Consider the following 22169-nt stretch of genomic DNA (forward strand, 5'->3'; position numbering starts at 1 on the left):
TAATTGACCATATTAACAAGCAAACTGACAAAAATCACATGATTATCTCAATAGATGCAGAAAAAGCCTTTGATAAAATACAACATCCATTCCTATTAAAAACACTAGAAAGCATAGGAATAGAAAGGTCTTTCCTAAAAATAATAAACAGTATATATCTAAAACCATGAGCAAAAATCATCTGCAATGGGGATAAACTAGAAGCCTTCCCAATAAGATCAGGAGTGAAACAAGGATGCCCATTATCACCTCTATTATTTAACATTGTACTAGAAATACTAGCAATAGCAATTAGAGAAGAAAAAGAAATTGAAGGTATTAAAATTGGCCATGAGGAGACCAAGGTATGCATCTTTGCAGATGATATGATGGCCTACTTAAAGAACCCCAGAGAATCAACCAAAAAGTTAGTCAAAATAATCAACAACTTTAGCAAAGTTGCAGGATACAAAATAAACGCACAATAGTCATCAGCATTTCTATATATGGCCAACACATCTCAGCAGCAAGAATTAGAAAGACAAATTCCATTTAAAATCACCCTAGACAATATAAAATTCTTAGGAATCTGCCAAGACACAGGAACTATATGAACACACCTACAAAACACTCTCCTCACAATTAAAACTAGATCTAAACAACTGGAAAAACATTGACTGTTTATGGGTAGGACGAGCTAACAAATGAAAATGACAATCCTTCCCAAATTAATTTACTTATTTAGTGCCATATCCATTGAACTACCAAAAAACTTTTTTGCTGAATTAGAAAAAATCATAACAAAGTTCATTTGGAAGAACAAAAGATCAAGGATATCCAGTGAAATCTTGAAAAAAAATACTAAGGAGTCCCAGATCTCAAACTATACTATAAAGCAGTGGTCATCAAAACAATTTGGTACTGGCTAAGAGACAGAAAGGAGGATCAGTGGAATAGACTTGGGGTAAGTGACCTCAGCAAGGCAGTCTATGATAAGTCCAAAGATCCCAGCTTTTGAGACCAAAATCCACTATTTGATAAAACTGCTGGGAAAATTGGAAGACAGTATGGGAGAGATTGGGTTTGGATCAACACTTCACACCCTACACCAAGATAAACTCAGAATGGGTAAATGACCTGAACATAAAGAAGGAAACTATAAGTAAATTAGGTGGACACAGAATGGTATATATGTCAGACCTTTGGGAAGGGAATAATTTTAAATCCAAGCAAGTCTTAGAAAGAGTCACAAAATGTAAAATAAATAATTTTGACTACATCAAATTAAAAAGTTTCTGTACCAGCAAAACCAATGTAACCAAAATCAGAAGGGAAATAACAAACTGGGAAACAATCTTCATAACAAAAACCTCAGACAAAGTTCTAATTACTCAAATTTATAAAGAGCTAAACCAATTGTACAAAAAAATCAAGCCATTCTCCAATTTATAAATGGGCAAGGGACATGAATAGGCAATTTTCAGTCAAAGAAATCAAAACCATTAAGAATCACATGAAAAAGTGTTCTAAATCTGTGATAATCAGAGAGATGCAAATCAAAACAACTCTGAGGTATCACTTCACATTTAGCAGATTGGCTAATATGACAGCAAAGGAAAAGTAATGAATGCTGGAGGGGATGTGGCAAAGTGGGGACATTAATGCATTTCTGGTGGAGTTGTGAATTGATCTAACCATTCTGGAGGGCAATTTGGAACTATGCCCAAAGGGCACTAAACGACTGTCTGCTCTTTGATCCAGCCATAGCACTGCTGGGTTTGTACCCCAAAGAGATAATAAGGAAAAAGACATGTACAAGAATATTCATAGCTGCACTCTTTGTGGTGGCAAAAAATTGAAAAATGAGGGGATGCCCTTCAATTGGGGAATGACTGAACAAATTGTGGTATCTGTTGGTGATGGAATACTATTGTGCTCAAAGGAATAATAAACTGGAGCAATTCCATGTGAACTGGAACAACCTCCAGTAATTGATGCAGAGCAAGAGGAGCAGAACCAGGAGAACATTATACACAGAGACTGATACACTGTGGTACAATCGAATGTAATGGACTTCTCCATTAGTGGCAATGCAATGATGCTGAACAACTTGGAGGGATCTACGAGAAAGAACACTATCCACATTCAGAAGGAAAACTGTGGGAGTAGAAACACAGAAGAAAAACAACTGCTTGATTATATGGGTCAGAGAGGATTTGGTTGGGGACATAGACTCTAAATGAACATCCTAATGCAAACACCAACAACATGGAAATAGATTTTGCGCGTCAGCTACGGGAAGCGTGGGGGGGGTGAGGAGGGAGGGAAATAATGTGATTCTTGTAACCAAGCAATAATGTTCTAAATTGACTAAATAAATTAATTTTTAAAAAAGTATAAGGGTCAAAGAAGTGACTATCAAGCAAAAACTACTAAATTGAACAATCCTATGAGCATATTTTCAAAGCAGTATTGAGATTTAAAGCTAAATGGTAAGATATTAAAGGAGTGAGCAGAGACAATTATTTTATGATGTTTTGTTATAATATAGGAAGAAGGGAAAGAAGCTGGTAATATGAAGCTTTAACAATATTAAGAGAAAGATTTTTCTTCGATGAGAAATCTGTGCACATTGGCAAGGAGAAGGGAAGAAGTCAGTAGATAGGAAAAAATTGAAAGTCCAAGGATGAGGGGTCTTTGATTAGTGTCTTTGATAGCACAGCAGTCTATTCCTAACTCCTTCAAAGAGTACATATATGCTTAGTTGACTAACATAGTTGATATGAGTATGACGGGAGATGATAGTAATATACTTACCCTAAAGAAAACATTAGAAGTGTCTAGGAGATTTCCCATTCAGTTAAGAGTTAGGAAAAAAAAAATCTTGATCTGAGGAACCTTTTTGGTGCTAACTAGGAATTGCTTTGAGGGCAGCTAGAGAGAGGACTGAGCCTGGAGTCAGAAAACTCTGAGTTCTAATATAATCTCAGACATTTACTGTGTGACCCTGAACAAATCACTTATCCTCTATCTGCCTTAATCCACTGAAGGAGGAAATGGCAAACCATGCCAGTATCTTTGCCAAGAAAACCCCATGACAGTATGGTACACAGGATCATGAAGAGGTCTGACACAATCTAACAACAACAAGGTATAGCTGTGGATTGGATTAACAAAAGAGTAGAAAATGTGTTAATTTCCCCTAATTATCTTTATGACTTTATATATATATATATATATATATATATATATATATTTTTTTTTTTTTTTTAATGATAACATGGTCTTTGAAAAAGAAGAAGCTATATTGGTTCCGGGAGGGGCAAGGGAAGAGGGGAGGGAAAGTAAATAAAATATGTAAACATGGAAAAAGATTTTATTTTTTTCCATTTGAATAAGTTAGTCAATTTGAAACATTATTCCTTGGTTACAATAATCACATTATTTCCCTTCTTCCCCTCCTCCCACTCTTCCCATAGCCAACATGCAATTTCATTGGGTATTACATGTGTCCTTGATCAGAACCCATTTCCATGTTGTTGTTTACACTAGGATGTTCATTTAGAGTCTACATCCCCAACAATATGCCTTCAACCCATGTATTCAAGCTGTTGTTTTTCTTTGGTGTTTCTACTCCCACAGTGTTTCCTCTGGATAGTGGCTTTTCTCATAGGTTCCTTCGAGTTGTTCAGGGTCATTGCATTGCCACTAATGGAGAAGTCCATTACATTCGATTGTACCACAGTGTATCAGTTTCTGTGTACAATGTTTTCCTGATTCTGCTCCTTTCACTCTGCATCACTTCCTGGAGGTTGTTCCAGTCCCCATGGAATTCTTCCAGTTTATTATTCCTTTGAGCACAATAGTAGTCTATCACCAACATATACCACAATTTATTCAGCCATTCCCCAATTGAAGGGCATCCCCTCAATGGAAAATTATTTTTAAAATGAAAAATTTTTTAAAATAGGAAAAGAAGAAGCCTTGGCAGCCAGGTAGGCTCAGTGGATTGAGAGCCAGACCTAGAGACAGGAGGTCCTGGGTTCAAATGTGACCTCCTTGTTATGTGACAATGGGCAAGTCACTTAACACTCTATTGCCTAACTCTTATTGCTCTTCTGTCTTGGAACCAATATGCAGTACTGATTCTAAGACAGAGAAGGTAAGGGTTAAAATTTTTTCTTTTAAAGAAGAGAGAGCACCAGTGGATAGCTCTAACAGATGGCAGTAGCAACTCATCCCAGAAGAAACTCAACAGTAGCAGAGGGACAGAGAAGTTTTAGAGAGAAAGAAATGGTAGTTATTTAGGTGGAGTTGAGCGGCCCTGGGCCCACATGGCTGTTGGGATAGAGAGCTATAAAAGGTGTTCCAGCTGGGACACAACCACATGAATGTGAATTATCCAGGGAGTGTTACTTCTCCCAATGGAGATGTATAAATCTGTAGGAAATTTTAAACTTTTTGTATGAATGCAAATTCCTCTTGCTATTTACTCTGCTGTTCTGACTTCATTAAAAACTTAGTCATCTGACATTTAGTTCCTGTTTCTTTTAATAGACAACACCAATGGGGCTCAAGTCATATTTGTACAATTATGTTTACTCCCCCAAACCCCACATTGAACTTGGAATGAGAGGTTTGAGAGTAGTGTGGGAACTAAGCTATGTATTTATTCTGTTTTTAACTTTAAGGCTCTTTAGGATATTGTTTTTGGATCCATCAACATAGTATATGGATATGTATATGTAACATATAGTCTTAGAAATTTGTATGATGTAGACCAACTAGACTTTTCCCTTATTCTGTGAAGGAAGATGTTAGAGAGATATAGTGGCAAAATAATCAGCAATGAATGATGGACACATAGGGTAAAACCATCAGAATCACAAATGTATTGCCTAATGGATTGGAATGTTAACATCATAAGCCCACATAGTCATAAAGAATTTCACCAACTCCTACTGGTATCTTGGCTATATGCCAAGCAGAGAGCAGTGAAGCAGTCAGAATAAACATCTTGTATCTTTTTGTGTGAGTGAACAAGTTCACTGATGATTTGTATTATTCAATAAATCTTACTATTAGATCAACTCAAAATGTGCTTGACTCTATCTCCATTCCTTCATTTCCCCATCATGATGACCTTCTTATATAGATCCCCTCAAAAAGTCTCATGTTTCATGAATTAAGCAGATAATGTGCCCCTGAGTTTGCCAAACCATAGTTCCTTTTGCCAGGGTAGTTACTGCTTCTCTTAGTTCTGAAAATGTTTTCATTTGAGGCACAAGAACAACTCATGCTCATTTTAAAAGTGCATATCAAATCCAAGCTTTTGGAAGAACTCAATATTTGACAAAAATTGCTGGGGAAATTGGAACACAATATGGCAGAAACTAGGTATAGACCAACACCTCATACCATACATCAAAGTAGAGTCAAAATGGATACATGATTTAGAAATAAAGGGTGAAACCATAAGTTAGACGAGCTTAGAATGGTTTAACTGTCAGATTTATAAATAAGGGAAAAATTTCCAAACAAGATATAGAAATTATGAGATGTAAAATAGATGACTGACTACATTAAATTAAAAAAGCTTTTCACAAACAAAATCAATGTAACCAAGATTAGAAGACAAACTGAGAAAAAATTCTCTAGCAAGTGTTTCTATGATAATGCCTTCATTTCTCAAATATATAGAGGACTGAGTCAAATCTATAACAATACACAGCATTCCCCATTTAACAAATGTTCAAAGGATAAGAATAGGAAATACATACTGAACTAGAAGTTCTATGAGAGTATATATTATTTAAACCTATTTTTACTTTGAAGCATAATATATTTTGTATATATTATATTAAATTCAAATATAATATATTTAAGCCTATTTAAAGTTCTCAAACTTTTTGGTCTCAGGACTCCTTTGCACTCTTAAAAATTTTGTAGAACACCTCAGAGCTTTGTTTATGATATAAGTATCTATGCTTATTGATATATCTATAGCTATCTATATTATGTATTGATATTTACCATATTTCAAATTAAAATGTCTGGTATTATTAGGAAAAGTTTTGACCTCATAGACCCCCTTAAAATGGTCTTGAAACCCCGCAAGGAGTCCCTTGACCATACTATGCCAACTCATGACATCTCCCCCAGGTACTAGCACACAGCTTTGCAAGTAATAAACACTAAATGAGGGGTTGTTGCATTGCCACTGAATTGAATTTGTTTCTTTTCCTCTGACCTCAAATTGTTCCTGTCTCTTTTTCATTTAAATTCAATTCCAGAAGTTTTATTAAGTATCTATTATGAGCCAGGCATGCTCTGTGCTTGGCCCTGGAGCTGCAAGAAACAGAACAGTCCTCATACTGGAGGAGCTTACATTGTACTGGGGGACACAGCAACATACAGAAAAATAAATGTAATATTTATTAGTTTGTTTCTTCATTTACTCATGTTTTGTAAATACAAAGTAATTTTAAGAACGACTCTACCCCAAACCAAACAATCCCTGTGGGACCTTCAGGAAATAGCATTTAACTTGACTAAAACTCACTAACTTTTGGTAATATGTGGATGCCCATGTGAGTTGTCTAAATGTGGCTTTTGTGGAGGCAGTGATAGATCTGAGGTTTGGACGATTATCCCTCAGGAGTGGCAGAACATTGGCTAATGGAAAGGATGGGGGAGGTGGGAAAAGAAGTGCAGATAAGCTCTGGAGTACTACCGGGTCTGGGGGTACCAACCAATCTAGAATCCTCTGTCTGCTTCCCCACATAAATATTGCCAATCCAGGATTACAGTAGACTCAAAACACAAAGTTGCTATTTAGAGAACTATCCCTTAAAGGAGAGTGGGGAAAGGAGCATCTAAAGGGATATCACCTACTTGGCCCCTTCCAAACAAACACTGATGACCATCACAAATAGCTAACAGCAAATAAACCCTTCCAGTAAGGCAGATAGCAAACAGAATTCAGTGAAATTATACTTCTTAGAATATGCCATAAAATACACAAGAGTGAATGAGCTCAGGAGTAAACTAGTTCAGGAGATAGAAAGGAGGTACTGGGTTCAAATTTGACCCCAGATATTTCCTAGCTGTGTGACTCTGGACAAGTTACTTAACCCCCATTGCCTTAGCCCTTACAGTCTTCTTGCCTTGGAACCAATACTTAGTACTGTATCTAAAACAGAAAGTAAGGATTTTTGTTTAAAAAAAAAAAAGTAAATGTACTCTTCAGATAAAAACAAGATAAATTATCAAAGGTTGTCACCTAAGACTACTCTTCCCCCCCCCCTCTCTCCCTCCCTCCCTCTTTTCCCTCCTTCTCTCCTCCTCTGTTTCTCTGTCTCTCTGTCTCTCTGACTGTCTCTCTCCACTCCCTCTCTCTTTCTCTCTCTCTTTCCTTTCCAAAAGCTCACATATCAACCAACACTGCATCTCACTGCATTCTACTGAGTATGGGATCAGCATTCTCCCCTGCAATCCAGAGTCACACCTAAAGAGCAGTATAAAAAATCCTACTCAAGCTTGAAAATTTGAGTTACATCTGAAAAATGTAAGACTTCTTAGCATTTGTAAGATACAGAGAGCATATAGTGAAGTAAAATAAATCCAGGAAAACAATATGCATGATGATTCTAATAACATAAATAGGAAGAATAATCTTAAAGTAATAACAAGATCAATATTGCAAAATTCCAAAGAATATGGATGCCCCAAAAGTTATATAATTTGACCTCTCTTAATCCTTTGCAGAGGTGGGAAGTCTATGGATTTGGAACATTTCATATGGTTTCATTTTTTTCTATGTATTAATCACTGGCTGGGTTTTTTTTTTTCTTAAAAAAATTCTTTGGGGGACAGCTAGGTGGTTTCAGTGGATCCAAAGCCAGGTTCAGAGGTAGAAGATTGTAGGTTCAAATCTGGCCTCAGACACTTCCCAGCTGTGTGACCCTGGGCAAGTTACTTAATCCCCTTGCCTAACCCTTATTGCTCTTTTGCCTAGGAACCAATACACAGTATTAATTCTGAGACATAAGGTAAAGGTTTAAAGAAATTCTTTGTAATATTAAGATAGCTCTCTGGAAGGGGAGAAGAGGATATAAAGGGAAATTTACATACTGTAAAAACAAAAGCTATAAATAACTTCTTTTGTATATCAGCATTTGTTCTATATTCATTCTGTTTGTTTTTTATTTGTTTGTTTTAAACTCTTACATTCTTTCTTAGAATCACTACTGTATATGGGTTCAATTCACTGAGCTACCTTGATGCCCCCCCACCCGTGGTTTTTAATATTTTAAAGACTAAGTGGGGAGATAACTCAGTGACTTAGTAAGCCAGGTCTAGGGACAGGAGGTCTTGGGTCCAAATCTGGCCTCAGCTGTGTGATCTTGGGCAAGTCATTTAACCCCCATTGCCTAATTAACCCCCATTGCCTAACTTATACCACTTTTCAGCCTTAGAAACTATATACAGTATTGATTCTAAGAAGGAAATTAAAAAAAATCAGTGGCAATGAAAGCTTCCAGGATGGTGTCATGTGATGAAAGGAATTATGTCTTATTATATTTCTTTTCAAAAGAAAATGGCACTGTTCTTTGAACATTCTAGGTGTTTAATAAAAGTGAATAGGATAGAGTAGAATTACTAATTTCTTTTCTATCCTTCTACATGGGAGACATGTAACTTGAATAAGCATTCAAAGTAAGAGTATGCTTAGATTGGAACAATTCCCAAGCAGCTATATTTTTTAATGTCCATGTGACATGGGCATTGTACTCCCAGAAATTCAGGCAAACTATTATCAGGGAAATTCCTTTGCTCCCTTACATCCTTGTGACTCCTAGCCTAAAACATCCAATGACCCCTATGGGACCCTGAGATGATTGTCCTCCTTTGATCCTCCTTTAGATTTAAGATGGACAGAGAGATGCACCTCCAGGCTACACCTCAGCTGTATCTCAGACATCTGTCTGTTCCCTAAAACCAAAGAATCTTTTATGAGGGTCATTCCCTATGTCTCCAGGCAGACCCCAGTCAGATAACCAAACCCCTGGCCAAAAGCTTGAGAGTTTATCACTCTAGAGTCACATCCACACCATAACACAGCATCTGTTGTAAAGAGTATAAAATCCCCAGAACTGATGTCATTTGGGGGACAGCTTTTCCACCCATGCTGTCCTCCCAAGGAGCAGCTTCCCATCTTCCTGTTCCACCTGTACTATCCTCCTGGCCATCTTCAACATTACTTTCTAAATTAATAAATTTCTCTTTTTATTTTTAAGCTAAGTTTTGGAGTCTTGCATTCTTGCAGAAAGATGTCCTTCCTGAACCCAAGGGGTGCACCTCTTCACCCCCAGAACACGTTCATAAGTCTAAATAAATCTCTGTGATACCGGCTGTAAATTTACTAACTGTAAGTTAAAACAAGGATATAATAGAGGATCAAGGCTTTGCCTGAGAGTATTGGAATTTAGGGACTACTGATGGCATCTGTACTCCCTCAACAGATAGAAATAACTGAGTTTAACACCTCATTATTTTACATGAAATTTTATGTTTTCAACAAATTAAAATTCACTTTCTCTTCTGCACCTTTACCCCCAACTAAAAAAGAAATGAAAATAAAACCCTTCTAAGAAATATGTAGGGTCAAGCAAGACAAATTTCAGTTTTGTCCATGTCTAAAAAAAAATATGTCTCTATTAGCACCCCGAGTCCATCATCTCTCAGTTAGGAGGTTAGCATGTAAGTAACAAGAATAAATAAAGTAGTAAACTTCCAAATATCTTGGATTCCTTACCCCAGAAGCTGAACCCCAGTTGAAAATACCTTCTCCAGCATGGATGTCAAAGGGTTCCAAGTCACTCTTTAAAATAAACATTTTTTAAATTTTATTTTAAAAATCATTACCTTCTGTTTTAGAATTGATACCAAGTACTAAGTATTGGTTCCAAACCAGAACTAGGCAATTGGGGTCAAGTGACTTGTCCAGAGTCATATAGCTACAAAGTGTCTCAGGTTATATTTAAGCCTAGGACCTTCCATCTCTAGGTCTGACCATCTACTGAGCCACCTACCTAGCTGCCCCTTCAAAGCCCCTCTTGAAACTGGGTCTGGAATCTTTACTCAATATCCCATCAGAATTATACTTAGAGAGCAGGGGAAATGGGGAGGCAGAAGGTTTTTGTTGTTGTTTTTTAATGCATATGGCATACAGGCTATTTCCACTAAACTCTATTTCAACAAAATTTATTTCCACTAAACTCTATTTCAACAAAATTTAAAAAGAAATATGAAGTCAACTATAACGTGTCCTGACCTTGGAGCCAAGAAGTCATTGATTCAAATCATGGCTTAGATATTTACTATGGCCTCTGGGTAAATCCCTTAATCCCTTTTTGTCTCAGTTTTCTTATCTGTAAAATGGAGAAAATACTGGCACCTTCCTTAGATGGTTGTGAGGATTAGATGAAATAATGTATTTAAAGCACTTTACAAACTTCAAAGATACATATGTAATTTTGTAGGCATATATGTATCTGTATATGTGTATATGTATAGATACATAGAAACTATTATTATTGTTGCTATTATTACTATTCATCTCTTACTTGATACCCTATCCACTATTCCTAAAGTTTTCTTATCTCCTTGATATCCTGTCACCCATTACTTTAGGATGAGTTGTGACTCAGACTTCAAACTCTAGAAAATGCCATCCTGAGAAGCACAGCTGGATAAATGTCAGTCATTGGCTGTGCTCTGTTGCTTGGGGAAAGTGCCTGACACAGTGGCTGTTGCTATGGGGACCAGAGCCCTGCATGATGATAATATCAGGACAGACTAGGGGGAAAAGGGTAAAATTGATAACTTCATCTCAAGCTCAAACACAGCTTCAAATTAATGGCATTGAATAATTTACCTCTGGGGGGGGAAAAAACCTTTAACACATCACAAAAGGAAATTTCTTAATAGATGGTTGTCACTGACAACTTGCACTTCATTTGCTGGAAAATGGCAAAGTGTTTTTTCACAGAAACCTATGTCTAGCTGTAAGTAGTCCCCATTAGTTATTACTTGCTCTTGCAATTTTCTCTACATTTCTTAGAATTTTTGTTGATTCTGTTTCAATTTTTACCCCCAAAGATGCTTTTATTCACTAGAAAATTTGAAGGTTTTGTTAGTTTTTTCCCCCTTCAAAAGCCCAAGAAATAATCCTATTAATATTCAGCTTTGAAGGACATTGTGATTAAAAAAAAAAGAATATCTGCAATCTTAGTACTATCCTTCAGATAAAAACCGTTTTATAGGTTTCATTGTAGTCCTGAGTTCAGCTTCAGTGAGATATTGATGGGAATTTTGCCTTAGTCAGGATTAGGTGTAGGAGGAAATGAGAGAAATTACATTGACAAAGTGTCATAAAGCCTGGAAGATAAGAAAAAGAAATTTAAACTTGGATTTAAAAGACAAAAGGGATTTAAGGAGTGGGGGTGGTTGCTGGGAGATGGGAAGATAAGAATAGGAAAGATATTTTGAATGATCTAAAGAGGAGAGTCCAGAGAAGAGATGAGACTTTGTAACCAAAAAAGGGCAGGAACATTTCCTACTTGTTTTTGCTCCTTTGCTTAGTGCCTTTCTCCTACAATAGCACCAAGAATGACCTCCCAGGCTTTATTCCTTTCTTGTTGATAATTGATTCAAGAATCTTGGCTACCAATCTGGTGTTTCTGATCTATATAGATCTATAATCTTATTTCACAGCTAGATATAGCAATGGATAGAACCTAGGACCTATAGTCAGGAATACTTGAGTTCAGATCCACCTAGAGAAGAGTTACTATCTGTGTGATCCTGTCTACCACAGCTTTCTGCTCTTAAAATGGAGATATTAATAGCACTTATATTCCCAGGTTGTTGTGGGGATAAAATGAGAAAATGTTTAGAAATCATTTTGAAAATTTTAGTGATATAAAATGTTAGCTATCATCATTATTGTTTTTTATGACCATAGGTGAGCTGGTAAATAAGCTGAAACAAAATAATAAAAACAATAAGGTATGTAGGACACATTTCTAAGTTTAATTTGCATTATTAACTTTTTTCTATCACTTCTCTAGGTCTAGACAACCAATGGAATAATAAATAAAGTTCTGATTTGTAACATTTGCTGATTCTCACCCTGAAAATTTATCAAGTAGCTCAGAACCCATATGAGGGAACTCAAATTCCTGACTATGGCTCAATTTGTCACATGACTGAGATGAATTAAAGAAGGCCTGCTATCAAGCATTATCCTCAAGCCTCAGAACAGCATGGAGAAGAATAAGCCATAATATGCTAGGAAATCTGGATGCTCTAAGAAAACACAAGATAGTTAACCAGAAAATAATTCCCTGCAAATGAAATCTAGGTGTCAGACCTTACCATCTGACAGCTGGACCAAATTTCTATCATGTAGGCTCTCAAGAGGTATAAAACACTGGTCCTAGAGTTAGGAAATCTTGAGTTCAAATGTGACCTTAGACACTAGCTGTGTGATGCTGGACAAGTCAATTAATCTCTATATGCCTTAATCCATGGGAAAAGGAAATGACAACCCCCTCCAATTATCTTTGCCACAAAAATTCCATATGGGGTCACAAAGAAAAGGACATGACTAAAATGACGGAACAACAAAGGCTGTCAATAATTACTTAGTTGGCCAATTTTGGCTCCACTCAATTAAAAGTCTTGGGAAATATCTCTATTTAGATCATTTCCAATGTATTCAGTTGACTCATTTGTTAGCAAACCAAGAATTCTCAGGAGCATTGAAATATTTTTTAAAAATTATTCATAACACAATAATAAAGCAATATAAAGTTAATCATAGCCTGCACTCCCAGGGAAGACAGTCTTATTCTTGTTTTCCCACAATAGTTTGGGCCTCAATAGCCTTTAAACACTGGTAACTCCAAAAGAGGAAGCCTCATTATGCTCTTTCAGGAAAGGCAGAGACCCTTAGCCTAGGACTGGCAGAAGCCTCTCTAGTTTTTTACTCCTTTGGGGCCTTGTCTCTAAGGTTTGCCACTTGTCAGACTGAATGTAGAAGGTAGGAGAGCGCTAGCTTAAGCTAGTCTACAATTCTTGGTTCAGCGCTGGGTTCCCCACTTTAACTTATGGTGACAATATATTTCTCAGATTCCTATTGTGTCTTGTGCAAAATTAATGGGGATAAGGGTGCTGAAGAAGCATACTATATCCAAAATCAAATTCACAGTCTCTAGTTAGCCTTCTATTTGCATTTGAATTGTTCAAAGACTTAGAATCCTTTCCAAGGCAAGAAATGCATCATTTACACCTGAAATGGCCTCTCCCTTTCATTTCATTGTCTCTATTGCAGTCCTTACTGTGTTCAACATAGCTGAAATCTAAATGGGGACTCTTAAAAATAGGATTTCATAGCCATCCAAGGGGAGGTCAGAAAAATAGGAAGATACCAAACATAACTAAGATTCTTAAAAATCAGCTACACCTAGTAAAGCAAAGTCCAGATTTTTCCAAATCTACTACTAATATGAAATACCAAAGGTCAGAACTCAACCCATTTAGCTTAAGGTTTTTCTCTTATTAAAATGAAAACTCTTCTCAGAATAGTAACATTTCTAAACTTTTATCATTTTGACACTTTAGTTTTAAGTGATAGCAAGAGGAGAGCCTAAAGATACCAGATAGCTGAAGAAGTAGGAAAGAATGAATGGTACCCTGAACCAGTCATTAAAAATCATTTTCTCTTGCTTCACATTTTTGTTTGGGACCACCCAGTTCTTTGGAGGCAAGGGCAATGTTCATTTCATTCCATTATAATTTCAGGGCTAGAAGCTTAGAAAGAAATGAAAATGTTAATCTTTCCTAAATTGAAATTGAGAGTTGGGAAGGCAAATGGAGATTATAGAAATGATGAGAAATATTTCAATCTGAATCAAATTCTTTAAGCACCAAGGTGTAAATGTATAAAAGTTGACCTTCATTTCTATTCTGCCCTTTGGAATTCACAAAGTAGAAATGCAGTGTAGAGTCTCACATTCTATGGAGGGACATGATAATTGTTTGTTTTTTTACCTTTCTCTCCTATCTTTGTTCAAGTGAATCTATAAATGGAATAGAGACAAAGAGGTGGGAGAACTGGGATGGGGAGGAAGAGGAGAAGGGTCATTATTAAGAAAATTTTCTGGGCATAGAAAGATTTAGGATGAATTTCGAAGGAAAAAAACAAAGCCATAATGATCACTGAGATATTTAGGTGGAAGAGGAGTCAAGATGGCAGGATAAAAAGAAGCAGTATAGCCTAACATTTCCCCACTATACCTCCTCCATAATGATTAAAAAAAAGCATGAGATCAAGTTCCTGTCAGTAAATCCAAGAAAAGGTCTCAGTGAATCATTTTTCCATCTTAGGGCAACTTAGAGAGACAGAGAGATCTGAAGACAGTGGACCTGATCTATCTAGGAGCATGCTGTGTATGCCAGTGCCCATGGACTGAAAGAGAACCAAGATTGAGCACTAATTAAAGTAAGCTCTTAGCCAGAAAGAGATGCTAGGAGATTCCTGAATTAACACTGGATGCAGGAATGAGTGCTATCTGGCAGCTCAGTTGCCCACTACCCAGTACCCAATCAGAAGGGGTTGGGGTGTAAGAACTACAAATAGACATAGTAGAGATGAATGATTACTGGTGAGCCCTACCTGTGGTGCTGAGCAAGGAACAAGTTTGAAAATAGAAATTAGTGATTTGGCTCTGATCCCAAAAGGATCCCAAAGGAGAGTCTACAGGTCAGTCATTTAGAACCAGTCTTCCAGTAGGCCAATGGTGGCTGAATCAACCAGTAATCTATTGAAACTCCTAAACAGGGGGCAAGTCTATAGACCCAAACTTGGATCAGAAATTTATAGAGCTTAGACCAGGAATGCTTTGAGAAGACTTTGTCCCTCATGTCTCTTTGGTAACAGCAAAAAGATACAATGACAGAAGTACAAGCCAGACATTCACCCAAGCCTAGCACTAGCATAAAGTCCAAAGTAAAAAAAAAATAGACTGGAAGAATGAGCAGACAAAGAATCTCACTCACCATTATGGTGACAAAAAAGCTCAAGAGAAGCAGGTTCAGGAGAGAATGACTCAAAAACAACTACAAGCAAATTCTCATAGAAAATACAGCTTGAACACAATTGCAACCAAAAATTTTTTTTAAACCCTTACCTTCCATCTTGGAGTCAATATCGTGTATTGGCTCCAAGACAGAAGAGTGGTAAGGGCACATTACCATTCTTAATAAACCCCAATAGCTTCATATTGTCTCCAGGATCAAAAGCAAAATGCTTTGTGTGGCATTCAAAACCATTCATAACCTAACTTCTTCCTACCTTTCTAGTCTTCTTCCATGTTCCTTTCTAATGAATACTCTTTGATCAGGGGACATTGGTCTCCTGACTCTTCAACAAAAATGGTATTCTATCTCTCAGCTCTGGGCATTTTCTTTGTCTGTCCACCATGGTTAGAATGTTCTCCCTTCTTATCTCTGCCTTCTGACTTTCTTGGTTCCTTTAAGTCTCAACTAAAATTTCATCTTACAGAAAGCATTTCCCAACCTCTTGTAATTCTAGTGACTTCTCTCTATTAATAATTACCTATTTGTCCTATATATTTCTATCTGGTCATAACTATGTACTTGTTGTCTCCCCCTTGACCTCCTCAAAAGCAATGACTGTCTTTTGCCCCTTTTTCTATCCCCAATACTTGGCACAGTGTTTGGCACAGAGTCTGAGTTTAATAGATATTTATTTGTGAACTAATCATCTATGATAAAATGTAAAAACTATAGGCAAATCCTCCTAAGGTTCCCATCATTTTGACGTGGGCAATTTCTTTCCAATTGATCAGAATTATATTGAGAATAGTTTATTTTTTCCATCTTTTTAAAGAATGAAATTATAATTAAGTAAAAAACTTAACTTCTCTTTTTTTAGCAGAAAAATCCATCAATAGCTATAGAGTTGAGATCTCTAACTGCTGTATCATGCTTCTGTACCAGTCTTGGGAAATGTATTCAAAATTCATCATCCATTATCTCCTGACTGGGTAGTTGTTAGCATATTCCCACTACAATAGGATTTCTGTTTCTCACTCCACTGATGCTCACCATACTTTTCCCCTCTGGTTCATATTCCATCTAGCCTCAGAAGACTGAAGTTAGCTGCTTGATTTAATCTCTTTGGTTTGAGGTTCTTTTTATTGGTTGTGTTGTATATAGATATTTATACTCACAAGTTTTATTATTGTCTCACTTCTTGTAATTATCTCTTTATTTACTAGACCTCTCTGATATTTTTCTTCTGATGCCCTATGCCAGCTTTGCTCTCCTGAGCACCTAATTTCAATTGACAGCAGTGATGAAAACCAAGCATGGGCTTCTAAGACCATTATTTCCTTGCTTAGGACATCAAAATTCCTAAGAATGTTTTCTGTGATCCACTAAGGGAAGCACTCACCCAAACTATGCTCACTTAGTTTATGACTTTACCAGTTAGACTGCAAGTACCTTGAAGGCAGGGATTATCTTTCTTTTTGTTAGAATTTGAATTCCTACCTCTTAGCACTGTTTCTGGCACATGGTAAGTGATTAATAAATGCTCTACCTCATCATTCAACCAATTAAATAACTTCTCCCTTAGTTGTTATATAATATAAGCTGCCTGTTTCCTTCATGTCTACAAGAATATTGTGGGACACATCAAGTGACTTGTAGAAACCTAGGGATATTTTGTCTTTAGCATTTCTAGAAGGTTATCTTCTTAAAGTTGGGGAGGACTTCAAAATTTATCTTTTCCATTATTCCTATCTAAATAAATATAAATAACTCTATATATCTGACAAGTAGCTATCCAGTGATCTTTACCTCCAAGAACTCTATTGATGGGGAATCCCTTACAAAATAATTTATTCTACTTTTAGATAGCTTATAATTGCAAATACAATTATCTCACACCCCTCTTCCCAATGCTGGTAATGCTGATCAGTTTAGAAACCTTTTAAAAAAGAAAGTGAGGCAACATGAGACTTTTTCTTGATGTTGCTATATTGATTCTGTTTTTTCCACTTTCTTTTTATAACAACTCACAAACCAACTCTTTAATATGTTCTAGAATACTGGTATTAGTCAAAGTTAAATTCATTTCCCCTTTAGTAGTGGTATGGGGGGTATGGGGGTACAGAGTGCCTAAGACACCCTAAGCCTTGTTATTAAGGGATGTTTAAGGGGAATAAACAAGAGGTAAACATTTAAATATTTTGATTTTATTCATGGGAAATGGAATAGGAATGAGGGTAATAAGGATAAGGGATATTTCTTAATCTTATCCCCAAAACTTATCCCCTTAATAACTCTTCTATTGGCTACTGCCTAAGCTAAATAAATTGTTTCCCCCAAAAAGAACCTCACAAGCAAAGTCCAGATATGGCCAAGATCCCAGAGGTGAAGTCCAAATCCGTTCCCAGTAGAGACTGATGGTTCTTTCTTGATCTTCACTCTAGCTGCCAGCAGCCTGTTCAAGCAGTGTCTCTCCTCATGCTGGTATCTCACAAGGGCCAGATATCTTGTAGATAGGTGAAATTTAAAGCTACAACCAAAATCTTCAACAAGAAGACTGTTTTCAGTTGGGATCACACCCCACCCCCTTTGGAATCTTGAAGCAGGCTCTCATGTGATTCTGTGTCACATGTCTCTGTCAATCAAAATGCAGTCTTTTCTCTGCTTACTACAGCCTCTAGAGGAATCCTAGGTCAGAAATGCAGGTGACCAAAGAAAGCCAAACCAGGTGCAACCAAAGAGACAAATTACATAAACAAAATATTCTAAGAAAGATGCATTTCCTTTTGTTTCAGATGCATTTTCCTTAGTTTTAGCATGGATGCATATTTTCTGTTTGTATCTAGAACACCACTTTATCCTCTAAGATATGTGACTCACCCTTCTTTATGATCTTTATGATCAATATGTCATAAATAATATATACCTTTGCTTCTGCCCCAGATATCAAGGCACCACACATGGGAATCTTCTCTGTATGTACCCCTCCCCATCTTCCTTTCACAATCAGGTAGTCTATGTTCTTTTAAGGTATGAAAATCCTGGACCCCCTACTCCTCAGAGAAGTAGACTTCACCTGCACTTGCCTCCCAGCCATTTACTCAATAAATTTCTCTATTTTTAATTATTCATTGGAGCTTGGTAATTCTTTAGGAGGGTAGCCTCCTGAACCAGAGAATATCAAGCTCTCCCACAACAGTAGTATACTTCACTTTCATAACATTTTTGAAAATTGGGACATTTGAATGTTACCTCTCCATTTATTTTTCAAATAAATTTTATTATCTTTGTTTTTATAATATCTATATTTCCCTTTGTTCCCTCTACTCCCCCCCCTCCAAGTTCCATTCCTTATAACAAAGGGAAAAAAGAACTCAGCAAAACAAATCAACATATTGAAAAAATTTGGCATTATGCACAATTTTTTCATATGTATCGTCCTCCACCTCTGCCAAGAAGCAGGGGGACTGCTTCCTCATCTCTTCTTTCAAAGCAAGTTTGGTTATTATAATTTTGAAAGAGTCAATTTTGGCAGCTTTGTCTTTTTTTTTTCCTTTCAGTTTATATTGTTTTAAGTTGTAAGGGAGAGAGAAACAATTTGGAATTGAAAATTGCTAGTCATCGTATGTATGGGTTTTTTTCCTAGTTTTGCTTACAATACTTTGCATCAGTTTATATGTCTTCCCATTCTTCGCTATATTCTTCAAAATCATTGTTACTTATGGTTCAGTAATATTCCATTATATAAAAGTACCATAATTTGTATAGCTATTTCTGAAATGATAGGCACCTTAAGAAATGCTTGGTACTTTGTACTTTGTTTCCAGCTCTTTTTGTTAGCATTTGAAGGGCTGCTATAAATATTTTATGGAATCTTTTGGTTTTTTTTTCATTGCCTCCTTTAGGTCTATATATGCTTAGTAGTGGACATACTTTTAGTCACTTTCTTTGAATGATTACAAATTGCTTTCCAAAATGGTTAAAATTACTCACCTTTCCACTAACAATGCTTTCACATATCAAAATTTCCATAACTATTCCTATCTTTTTTCATCTTTTCACTAGGGCTGCAGGAAAATCTTAGGACTGTTTTGATTTTTACTTCTCTAATTATTAGTGACTTGTACTCACTTCAGTTTTTCAAGGATCATTCACAATGGCTCAGAAATGATGTTTTATGTATGGAATTTAGTTCATTTTAACTTAGTAATTTGGATTTGGAGCACATGCCTAGATCCTTTTCCTTTATTAGCATATTTGCTTATCTTGCAGTTCATTCTCTTTTAACTATTTTTCTTTATACTCCCTGCTCTGAAGAGAATTGTTAGTAAACAAAATTTAAACAAAAAAGTTGAGTTGCTCCATTTGTCATCATCTTGCTCATCCCAAACAAAAGTCTTATATAACGTCTATGATCTTCCTTTTGTTTTTTAAAACTGCCTTTATTCATTTGTTTTTTACTTTAGCTTTTAAAATATTATAAACTTCAACTCATTCTAGGGTTTAGAGTTTTGACATACATATTAGTTTATTCATCTTGATTTCATCTGTTGTTGCATTCTCTTGCTTTCATCTTCTAACATGACTGTTTCAAATCATATTTTGTTGACAAGATTCCTGGGCATACAAACAGTTCTTTACTTTTCTTTCTCATTGGAATTATTTGTGTTTGGATCACTAAAATTTTTTGAAAGAATCTTTCAGGCCACCGTTCCCGAAAGAATTTTAGGCAATGAGACCCTACCTATGCTTTCTTTGAACTTAATAAAATCTTTCCAAAAATCTTGGGTCCATAATCTGACTAGTTTTCAATTTCTTATCTGTAACCCACTCTAAAGTAGTTAAGACCCTTCAAAATTCCCATAGTTTCTACGTAATGCTTTGTTCTTCCTTTTTGATCAATGTCAAATCTAAAGTAGTAGTTTTTTTTTCTCTGCGTCCTTCATAATTTGAAAAATATGTCATCAAAGTAAATTAAGAATTCTGCCCTTAGCAGAAAGAATCAAACCCTAGAAATTGTTATGATAGTTCAAGAACAGCTTTAGTGATATATCCTGGCTCTGTGCTAGATTTATGATTTGCTCCTAGAGATCATCATCTATTACTTCCTTCTGGAAGGGCAATGTGAATATATAGTTCTACTTGTTATTTCTTTTGCCTAACATATTCCTTTTAAAGATTTTTTGTTTTTTTCCAATTATATATAAATGTTTAAAATCATTTTTTAAAAATTTGAGTTCTAAATTCTCTCCCTTCCTTCCTCTTTTCCTCCCTCACTGAGAAGGCAAGCAATTTGATATAGACTAAATACACGCAGTTGTGAAAAACATATTTCCATTTTAGGAGAAAGGAAAAAAGACAACCCCCCCCCCAAAAAAAACAACAAGCTAAGAAAACGAAAGAAAGTAAAATAAAATGCTTTGATCTTTATTCAGACTGCAACAATATTTTTTTCCAGAGGTAGACAGCATTTTTCATCATGAGTCCTTTGGAATTGTCTTTTTTTTTTAAATCCTTACCTTCCGTCTTGGAGCCAATATATAGCAGAAGAGTAGTAAGGGCTATGGAATTGTCTTCATTTGTATTGCTGAGAATAGCTAAGTGATTCACAGTTGATCATTATACAGTCTTCCTACTTCATTTTGCATCATTTCATGTGAATCTTTCCAGGTTTTTCTGAAATCAGCCTGTTTATCATTTCTTATAGCACAATAGTATTCCATCACAATCATACAACACAACTTGTTCAAGCATGCCTCAGTTAGCATATTCCTTTTGAGTAGGTATATCATTCTATTCCAGTCATAAGCCAATTTTCACTAAGTTTCAGTGGCATTTTTGATGTCCAGTTTCCTATGACATCTGCTATTTTCTGACTTAATGTTTGTATGTGGCCAAATTTCTCCCCTCCTTCCTTCCATTTTCAGGTTAGAACTTTCTTTGTCTGATCTGTAATTCTCCAGGCAAATAGGCTCAACTTCCCTTGTCAGATGTATTCTATCATTGACCAAAAAGTATGTCATTCTTGTAATTTAAACCTTGGTTTAAAAATACAGATCTCACTCTCATAATCTTAAGGAGCAAATTCTTAACAATTAGAGCTCTCCAAAAGTGGAATGGACTGCCTCAGGAGTCAGTCATTTCACCCAACTGGAACTTATTATTAAAGACCACTTGATATGGTAGCATCTATGACTTTTCTTAAAACCCTGACCTTCCATCTTAGAATCAATACTGTGTATTGGTTCCAAGACAGAAGGCTAGTGCCTTATCTACTGTGCCATCTCCAGTCTCTTAATCCACTGAGCCATCTAGCAGCCCCCAGTACCTCTGACTTTGTGACCAAAAAAAATCACAAATATTTTCATATGACATTATAGTTGTTTTGGGTATCTTAAAATATCATTTACACTCATCACTACTTTGAAATTACTATAGTTATAGTTAACTTTGTTCAGTTATAGTCTTCTTGTCTATAGACTATATTTTAAAATAATTACTTTTCTTTGTAATCCTTTCTAATTCATTGTATGCATTTGAAAACACTATTGTGAGAAGGGTTAAACTATTAAACAGGCCCATGATAAAAAAAAATGTTAAGAACCTTGTCCTAGTATATTCTGGGGCTTGGGTAAAGCACTTTCGCCCATGACAATCCCTTTCCCTCTGCTTTTATTCTTCTAAACTCTAATGGTATAAGTGCTTTTAGATTGGGATTTCAGAGGCAAATTATCTGAGCACTGAGTTCAATTGTGGGTACCACAGTTTTATTGCTTTGTTCTTTATCTGTTTTCAGTAGTGTTACTCTTTGTAACTCCATTTGGGGGTTTTCTTGGCAAAAATACTGGACTTTGTCATTTTCTTCTCTAGCTCATTTTACATATGAGGAAATTGAGGCAAATAGGATTAAATGACTTGTCCAGGGTCACACAGCTAGTAAATGTCTGAGGCCAAATTTGAATTCATGTCTTCCCTACTCCAGGCTAGGCACTTTATCTACGGAGTTCCCAGGCTGTCCCACCACAGTTTAAGAGATGACACTAATA

General features: G+C 36.1%; 1 long non-coding RNA gene across 1 annotated transcript in view; it reads right to left on the reverse strand.

The window, feature by feature from the left end:
* LOC103106415 (uncharacterized) overlaps window positions 1-17715 on the reverse strand; it is a 107283-nt gene extending 89568 nt beyond the window's left edge. The window contains exon 1 of the long non-coding RNA XR_008911749.1: window positions 17476-17715. This is a non-coding gene — a long non-coding RNA (uncharacterized LOC103106415). The remainder of the gene's footprint in view (window positions 1-17475) is intronic.
* Between the last annotated feature and the right edge of the window lie 4454 nt (window positions 17716-22169).

The sequence above is a fragment of the Monodelphis domestica genome, chromosome 4 (genome assembly GCF_027887165.1).
Source record: "Monodelphis domestica isolate mMonDom1 chromosome 4, mMonDom1.pri, whole genome shotgun sequence".
Classification (NCBI taxonomy): Eukaryota; Metazoa; Chordata; class Mammalia; order Didelphimorphia; family Didelphidae; genus Monodelphis; species Monodelphis domestica.